General features: G+C 46.6%; 1 long non-coding RNA gene across 1 annotated transcript; it reads right to left on the minus strand.

Annotated features, from left to right (window-relative positions):
- Positions 1 to 1,299: 1,299 nt before the first annotated feature.
- On the minus strand, positions 1,300 to 6,432 carry LOC116750809. The gene is made up of 3 exons (XR_004349104.1): positions 6,303 to 6,432; positions 2,916 to 2,917; positions 1,300 to 1,310 (listed from the first exon to the last, which is right to left on the minus strand). It is a non-coding gene; the product is annotated as an uncharacterized LOC116750809 (long non-coding RNA).
- Positions 6,433 to 9,477: the final 3,045 nt, after the last annotated feature.

The raw sequence follows: 9,477 nt of genomic DNA on the forward strand, positions 1-9,477 counted from the left end.
AGAGTTCAGCTGAGTTGGAGAGAGCTGAGCTGTCAGGTGTCCTCCAACTCCAAAAATGAGCCAAAATGAAAGCAGCAGCCAAGCTTTTAATCACTGACTCTGATAGTATAAGCAAAAGGCTAAAGCAGAGAAAAAAACTGACTCCCAGTTTCCATTACCCCCACTGAAATGGAGCCTGCTCAAGGTGACTGGATTAGCACGGCTGTGTAGGGGTGGTCTCACTTCTGAGGGAGCCACCAACAAAAGTCTCCTGCGGTTTTATGAAACCTGGGGCAAGAGGAGGGGAGCCATCACCCTGGAGACACATAACTTGGGAACTCTGAAACCTTGCATGGTGGAACCAAAGCATCCTGGATGAGAGACACCTTGAAACCTGTTCTTGGAGAGGCCTGGGACTCATCAAGCAGCAAAATCCAATGGGATTGACTGTCACCACCTCTGCAGCCAAAGCTTCATATAATATGGCCAGGGTGGCCCCCTCCAGCCAGGAAGATATCCACACAGGGGGGCCTGGCCATGGTCCCACAGGACTGTGTGTGTGGGAGGCCCAGCTGCCCAAGGCCTGGAGAGAGTGTCATACTCTGCACGCTAGTGAAGCCAGGGTTCTGGGACGGGTCACCAGTCAGGAGAGGCCAGGGCAACTGAGGAGGGTATTGGGGAACAAGGCATCTGCCTGATGCAAAGTCCTAAGCTGCTCCAGTGCTGGCAGGAACTAGCCTACCTTGCCAGAGTGGGTCGGGCTCAGGCTGGCTGGGGTATCTCAAACTTAACCGCAAGGACTAAGCTACCACATAAAGAATATTCCTCCTGAAGGTGAAACAAAAGGGCACTAATATGCCTTGCCAGGATGGGGCTTAGCGGGCTGGTCAATATTTTCTCCAATAAGAGACACTCGGAGCCCTCTTTGTTGGAAAGCCTGGGACCCTATCAGGCAGCAAACGGAAACGGGCACTGACGGTTGCCAATTTGCACCTGCCCCCTCAAGACTGATTCTGCAGGGTGGGTGCGCTCCAGAGTCGATGCTCTACGGGTGTTTGGGGCCTGGAAAGCTACAACGGCCGGGAGAGGAGGTCCCGACAGCCCAAGGAGTGCTGAAAGGATGCGTAATGCGCATGCGCCTGCAGCACAGTGGTGGATAGCCAGGGCCCTGCAATTGGGCAGAAGTCGGCAGAAGCCCGGTCACGGTAGCCGGCGTGAGGTAAGCCTAATCGTAGGCCTAAACTAACCAATGGGGAATATTCCCCCTAAAGGTAAAACGCAAGGTTACTTGATGGTCTTGGCTGACTAGAATATTCTTCAATAAGAAACACCTGGGAGCCTTATTTACTAGAGAAGCTCGGGATCCGATCCGAAGCAAGTCCAGATGGGGGCTCGGGGTAATCTGCCACTGCCATCTCAGAGTGATATTCGAGGGGGTGGGCTCGCTCATCCTGGAGGTTATGCAGCTGTTTGGAGCTTGGAGTTCGCTCCAAAGGCTTGGGGCGCGGGTCACCAAAAAGGCAGGCAGAAGTGGAGCGTACTGCGCAAGCGCGTCCAGCGCGGTTCAGCCTCGACAGGGAACTGGAGACGTCAGGTCACAGGGCCCGGCTCTTCAAGCACAAGGAGCATGTGTAATCGCAAACCCAGACCTCTCAACCCATTCCCCCTGAAGGCAAAATGCAACGGGAAGCCCAGGACCACATCAGGCGGCAAGTCCAAATGGGGACTGACCGTGGCCAGTTTGCCACTGCCGCGTCAGAGTGATTTTGCGTGGTGGGTGCCCTCCACTTGGTAGCTATGCAGGAGGTTGGGGGCTGGGCTCTGGCTCTACGGTCCCGGAGGACCACAGCTGCCAAGGCCGGCTCAAAAGGCGCACGCTGCCCATCCCAGGGTAGCCGGGGACCTGGAACAGGGCCGGGGACTGGAGAGGCCGGCGCACAGGAGCGGAGTATTGAGGGAAACAAGGCTTCTGCCTAATTCCAAACCCTCATCTACACAAGTGCGCGTGATCATCCTTAAGGCAGAGCAGGTGGGCACTGTACTGCCTTGACGGAAAACACCTGGCCAGGTATCCAAGCGACTGCGGGGAGGGAGCCCTGGATGCTGGGAAGCCCAGAACCCAATCAGGCGGGGAGTTCAAAGGGGAACTGAAGGTCGCCAATTTGCATCTGACGCTTCACAGTGATTTTTCACTTACCCACTGGAGAGTATTTCCCTTCCGGCAAAACGCGAGCGAACTCGACTTCCGTTTCAGGGAGGGGCCGCGCAGGCTCGCCAGCGTTTGCTCCATAAGAGACTCCTTGGAGCTGTGATTTCGCGAGAAGCTCCAGCCCTGAGCCGGCAGCAGGTCTAAATGAGGCCTGTTGGTTGTCAGTTTGCAGCTGCAGCCTCAGAATGACTTTCGGCGTGTTGGCGGCCTCCATCGTGGAGGCTCTGCCGGTGTTTGGAGCCTGAACCTGGCTCCACAGGCCTGGAGGGCCCCGCTGCCCGAGGACCGCTAACCAGGTAAGTCCTGCGGATGCGCGTGCAGGACAGGGTAGCTAGGGACCTTTTAGAAGGTCAAAGTCAAGGGAAAAGGGGTCACAGGAACAGGCTCTTGGGGGACGAGAGGAGAGATGGTCGCCATTTTTTCTCTGCCGCTTCAGAGTGATTTTCCTTGAGTGGACTCCCTCCACTCTGGAGTCTGTGCTGGAGTTTGGGCCGCGACCTGACTTCAGAAGCTGGAGGGCCCGGGGTGCCCTTGGCCTGCCGAAGGGGTGCTGCTGCCCCTGAGCGTGCAGAGCAGGTTAGGGCGCCAGAACCTGGAACAGGGCAAGCGTAGGGAGACGCTGGCTCCCAAGAGCGGGCTCTCGGGAATAGGGTGCACGTGTAGCCACAAGCGCTAACGTACCCAGTGGGGCCTATTCCTATTAAAGGCAAAACGCAAGGAACTCGACTTCTTTGCCAGGGCAGAGTCGGCCTTCGCTCCACCTGCTTGAAGGGCCCGGGTGCCAAAGGCCTCCAGGAGGGTGCGTACGCAATTTACTTGTGCTTCCGAGTGATTTTCGCGGTCTGGGCTCTCTTACCCTAGAGGGTGTGTAGATTTGGGGGGCCGGGCCCTCTTTCTACAGGCCTGGAGGGCCCCGGCTGCCTAAAAGCTGCTGAAGGGCGTGCGTACAGCATATGCGCGTGCAGCGCAGTTCCGGGCGGCCAGCGACCTGGAACAGGTCTCCAGTTTGCAGCTGCCGACTCAAAGTGATTTTTGTAGGGTGGGTGCCCTCCATCTTGGATGCTCTGCAGGTGTTTGGAGCCTGGACTTAGCTGCCTAGGGCCCTCAGTTCGCATGAGTGGCGGTCAGGGAAGCCAGGCATCTAGAACAAGGCGAGGACTGGCTGTAGCCCGTTTGCGGATGCCGCTTTGCAACCATTGGAGGGAGTTGGCTCCCTTCTCTCTTGAGGCCGTGCAAGAGGTTGGGGCCTGGTTGCCCAGTGTGTGCTGTGTCTGCCTGTGCCAGACAGTTCAGGGCAGCCAGGGACCTGGAACAGGGCAAAGGTCAGGAGTGCTCAGGTCAGAGGAGCACGATCTGGGGGAACAAGGTGGCTCTCTAATTCTGAGCCCTAACCTATGCAAATGGGCATGTTGACCTCGAAGGCAGAGCTTAGGGATTCTGTACTGCCTTGCCAGGTTTCGTGGGGCAGATTGGGTTGGTTATTTCCCGTAAGAGAAATGTGGGAGTCCTGGTTGCTGGACAGTCCGGTTGCCTGCACCTTGATGTTGGAGGTCTAACTGCTCTGGTGGGCTAGTGAAGCTCTCCATGTAAGGGTAAGAGGATCTGACCCTGATACCTATACAGGGCCAGGGCCCATTCAGGTGTGGTGAGTTTTTTTTAACTTGTTCATTTCCTGTGAGATATGCTGTTTGTGTTTTCCAGTATCCATTTCGTCATGTTTAAGTAGCAAGAACCCAACTTCCAAACATATCTCACACATATACCCCAAATTGCCCTGACAGCCTTTAGATGCTGTATGTTGTCAGCTTCCGTGTCAATAGGTCATTACTGGAAATAGCACATGTGCTACTCTGCAGTTTTAAATTTCTCACAAAATTCAACACAATCAGAGCCTAATTCTTAAAAATGAGTTATTGGCAACACAGTGTATGTTATCTTTGTGTGAATTATAGCAGCTTTTGTTAATTGCCTAAAATCTGCAAACCTGTGGGAAACATTTTCAATAAACTGATTTTTCCAGATGTTACCTCAGTAATAAGGTAGTCGGTGGTGATTAACAAGTGCCCCTTCTTTTGATTTTGTTCCCTTGTATTAAAAAACCCGAAGACAATCGAGAAATCTCAAAACTACGTCTATCAAAATATCACAGTAAGAATACCAACCAGTGCTGAGGTCTGAACTTGTTCTTACCTTAACTTCCACTGTTGAGACTCTTTCATTTGCAAATGACAGGAACAGAATTTATATAAAGTAAGCAAATAAATCTTAGGGCTGTGCAACTGGGATTTTTAAAGGAGATTTTGTTTAATTGGAGTATAGTTGGTTTACAGTGTTAATTCCTGCTATACAACAAAGTGATTCATTTATATATATTCTTTTTATATTCTTTTCCATTATGGTTTATTACAGGATATTGAATATAGTTCCCTGTGCTATACAATAGGACCTTGTTTATCCATTCTATATATAATAGTTGGCATCTGCTAACCCCAAACTCCCACTCCATCCCTCCCCACCTCCCCTCCCCCTTGGCAACCACCCACAAGTCTGTTCTCTGTGTCTGAGTCTGTTTCGTAGTTTCATTTGTGTCATATTTTAGATTCCACATATGAGTGATATCATATGGTATTGGTTTTTCTCTTTCTGGCTTCATTTAATATGATAATGTCTAGTTCCATCTATGTTGCTGCAAATGGCATTATTTCATTCTTTTTTATGGCTGAGTAGTATTCCATTGTATATATGTACTACATCTTCTTTATCCATTCATCTGTTGATGGATATTTAGGTTGTTTCCATGTCTTGACTATTGTGAACAGCACTACTATGAACATAGGGGTGCATGTATCCTTTTGAATTAGTTTTCTCTGGATATATGCCCAGGAGTGGGATTGCTGGATCATATGGTAATTCTGTTTTTAGCAAATGGGAATTAATACAGTTTCAGGTTTGGTTGGATCAGAGATGTGAAGGAAGTCAGAATATGTCACCCCAAAGTATTCCTCTTTGACATAAAACTATTTTGAACAGCAAACCCAGGAAAAGCTCCCCCTTTTCTGCAGGAAATAAATTCTCCTTTTACTGGGGACACATTTATCAGCCCAGAGACCTTCCAGAGGAATCCGCAAACAAACCTTCCTTTAGTAGTTGCTCCCATGTATTTATCTCCCTTCAGTATGCCACCCTTGGAAGCCTGAAACTGCTGTGCTTTGTCCTGTCATTTCTCTATAAAGTACTGTTCTGTGTTAAGGATGTTATGTAAGCTGGAATCTAAGCAGCACTTTGGGTTACTTTTCCTTTAGTTTTCTTCCACGTGATAGGCACAGCTGCGTGTTGATAAACTGCTTGCTCTTCTCTTGTTAATGTCTTTTTGTTAACAAGTTCCAGCTGAACACTGAAGCAGGGTAAAATTTTGTCTCCCCTGCATACCTTTCTCCCCCTTGGTCTCTTGGTTCTTATCTTTCCTTGGAATCTTTCTCATGTTTTCCTTTTAGTTGGCAAAGAGCTAGCCTCAGACTAACCCTGCCCACATCATTCCTATAACTCGTGGACCTAGACAAGGAACGATTATCTTTCTCCTAGATTCCACATATCAACTTTCAGGGCTGAACCCTGTAGTCCAAGTTGTATATGCCCACTTAGGATGTGGGCCAAGGTGGGGTTAGTGTTCTGAGCATCTGAGATATGCCAGGTATTGTCCCAGGTACTGGCAATGTGATGTGAACAAGAGAAATGCAGCCCCTGCTCTCCTGAGGTTTACATCCTGGTGGGGGTGATGGGACATAAACTAAACAACCAGCCAACCAATTTCCAACAACAGTAATAATTTTATATCATAAATGTGCTTTGAAGGAAATTAAAGCAGGTAAAAGGGATGAAAGATCATGTGGTATTTCGGTGGTGGTATCGGTGGCTAATTTTAGATCGTGGGGTCAGGAGAGAACTTGAAGAGGTGACATCTGAGTGGCAACAGAGCACGGCTTCACATACTGTGGTGTGACTTTTTGTGTACTCTGGGTGAAAAGCCAGGAGGGAGACATTTGTCCCCTGGGTTCCCGAGAATATACATGGTAAGAAATCTCCCAGACACGTAGGGTTGGGTGTATAAAAAGACAGAGGAACTTCCCTGGACTTCCCAGTGGTTAAGAATCCTCCTGCCAGCGCAGGGGACACGGGTTCGAGCCCTGGTCCGGGAAGATCCTACGTGCCTCAGAGCAACTAAGCCCGTGCGCCACAACTACTGAAGCCAGCGTGCCACACCTACTGAGGCTGTGCTCTAGAGCCCGTGCTCGGCAACAAGAGAAGCTACTGCAACAAGCAGCCCGCGCACCACAAGGAAGAGTAGCCCACCACTTGCCACAACTAGAGAAAGCCCTCATGCAGCAATGAAGACCCAACACAGCCAAAAATAAATAAAATATAAATAAATTTATAAAGACAGAATCTTTATAAACTCTGTTTAAAAAAAAGACAGAGTCAGATGTAGGAAGGACTATTTCTTCTTCCTGGAGATGTAGCACCTTACTCAAGACACATGGCTTCTCTAGATGGAAGTGTGTATGATTCCCAAGGTCTCTTTCAGCTCTAAATTCAGTGATTCTGAAGTCATTTTACAAGTAATTCATTTTCATATTTTCCTTTAACATTCAATAATGTCGGAGTGAATGATGCAAGCAGGACAAAATTGAATTGTAGAATCATCATTTAAATTCGCCAGTTTCTAGAAGGACATTATAAATAACCTTACCTAAAAAAGATAAAAGTTCTATTCTTTAATGACTCTATGTCAATATTTGTATATTCTATTAAATAACTTTAAAAATGCCTAGTGACAGTCATTACTTTCTAGCTTCCAAGCAACTGTGATTAGCTTAACATCTTTTTTTTTTTTTTTTTGCGGTACGCGGGCCTCTCATTGCTGTGGCCTCTCCCACTGCGGAGCACAGGCTCCAGACGCGCAGGCTCAGCGGCCATGGCTCACGGGCCCAGCTGCTCTGCGGCATGTGGAATCTTCCCAGACCGGGGCATGAACCGGTGTCCCCTGCATCGGCAGGCGGACTCTCAACCACTGCGCCACCAGGGAAGCCCCTTAACATCTTTTTGATCAGTAAACAGCCTCTAAGTATAGTTGATACAACCTTGGCAGCCAGTAGAACAAATATGTAAAGAAAAACAGTCGTAAGTATTATATTTTGTGCCTATACCTACTAGTACTACATGATTTAATGAGACTAAAAGAACTCCCCAGAGAAATGTTACCTATAAGAAGTGCTTCCTTTTTTACTTTTTAATATTTTATTGATTTACAGTGTTTCACATTTACAGCAAAGTGATTCAGTTACATATATATGTGTGTGTATATACATATGTTTTTTCAGATTCTTTTCCATTATAGGTTATTACAAGACATTGAATATAGTTCCCTGTGCTCTACACTAGGTCCTTGTTTATTTTATATGTAGTAGTATGCATCTGTTAATCCCCAATTCCCAATTTATCCCTGCCCCCCTTTCCCTTTTGGTAACCATAAGTTTGTTTTCTTTGTCTGTGAATCTATTTCTTTTGTACATAAGTCCATTTGTATCATATTTTAGATTGTACCTGTGATATGCTATGATGTTTGTCTTTCTCTGACTTACCTCACTTAGTATGATAATCTCTAGGTCCATCCATGTTGCTGCAAATGGCATTATTTCATTCTTTCTTATGGCTGAGTAATATTCCATCGTATATATTGTACCGTATCTTTATCCACTCATCTGTCGATGGACATCTAGGTTGCTTCCATGTCTTGGCTCTTGTAAATAGTGCTGCAGTGAACATTGGGGTGCGTGAGAAGCTCTTTTATTGACCAATCATGCTTACAAAATAATGATAATCTCTAAATAATTATTGTGTTAAGTAATAACAATAGTAGTAGCTAACACTTATCAAGCATTTACTGTATGTCAGGCACTTTTCTAGAAGCTTTACATGTTTAGTTTAATCTCAGCAACCCTATGAAATGCTGCTATTGTTAGCCTCCTTTTCAGATGAGGGGATTGAAAGGTGGAGAGGCACTTGCCCTAGTTCACAGCTGGTTGATAGCAGAGCAGGGTTTCAAATCCAGGTGTTCTGGACCCTCATTTAAGTTCTTAACCACATGTGATACTTTAGATACGTTTTAAATCTGAATGGGAAATGTTATTTTGTCTGGGGTGGCAAATTATATTCAGAGGCTGAGATTGTCTTTGCCATAGGTTGTCTGTGCCGTAGGTTGACATAGCATAGGCTCGGTCATTCCTGGTAGAATTAGGAATTCTACCAATTTCACAAGCCAGTAGCATGCAGGATAATATCTCTTACTAAACCAATAAAGAAATAACATACTCTTATACTAATCAAACAGGGAAATGATGGTTCTAGGACACTGTGAATGTTTTAAAGTAACAATGTAAACGTAACACAAGTAACAAATATGGAGACACGGGGGCAGGTGGAAAGGGTGCGACACATTAGGGGTGAATGTTTTCGTGCTTCATAGAGGGGCCTTCAATACAAGATTGAAATTTTTAGGCTTCATGTTAAAATGGTATCTTTGGAATGATCCTATTTTTATAAAACTTTTTAATCCTTCTATCTGTGTTTATATTCTGCATGTATGCTTAGAAGTATATTTGGAATGGTATTAACCCAATGTTCATGAGGGTTATTTCTGGGTGTTAGGATTTCAGCTGATTTGTTTTCATACTTGATTTTTGCCCTATTTTCATTATCTGACATACAAATATACATACACACATACATGAATATGTGTGTGTGCATTATAAAAACAATGCCATACTTTAAAAAAAAGACTGAAAGTAAATATGGAACGTTGTCTTAAAAAAAAAAAAAAGGTACTCCACACCAATACTAGATTAATCACACTATTGTTCCAGGTCAGGGGAAGAGGAAAAGAATTAAAGTCCAGATTTAATTGAGATGTATCTTTGGCGAGCTGATGTCCAGCTGCTAGCACAAAAGTGCAAGTCCTTTGTTGCTAGGGCACGTTGCTAGGGAATGAAGATGCCAGTGTTGGCAGGCAAGATGCTCTTCTTGGGCTGCTGCATGGCTTTTACCACTACCTGGCAAAGAGTCGTCTTGCCCAGGCAGGAGCTAATGCCCCAAGGTCTTTGGATCAGCAAACCCGGATGGAACACTTTTGGGTTGCTCGTGAAACCTCTTGGCATTTGGAGCTTAATGTCCCCCAGCCATAGTTGCACCCCTACATGTTCTTGTCCATACGTGCCCATCAGTGCTGACCTGCT

The sequence above is a fragment of the Phocoena sinus genome, chromosome 1 (assembly GCF_008692025.1).
Source record: "Phocoena sinus isolate mPhoSin1 chromosome 1, mPhoSin1.pri, whole genome shotgun sequence".
Lineage (NCBI taxonomy): Eukaryota > Metazoa > Chordata > Mammalia > Artiodactyla > Phocoenidae > Phocoena > Phocoena sinus.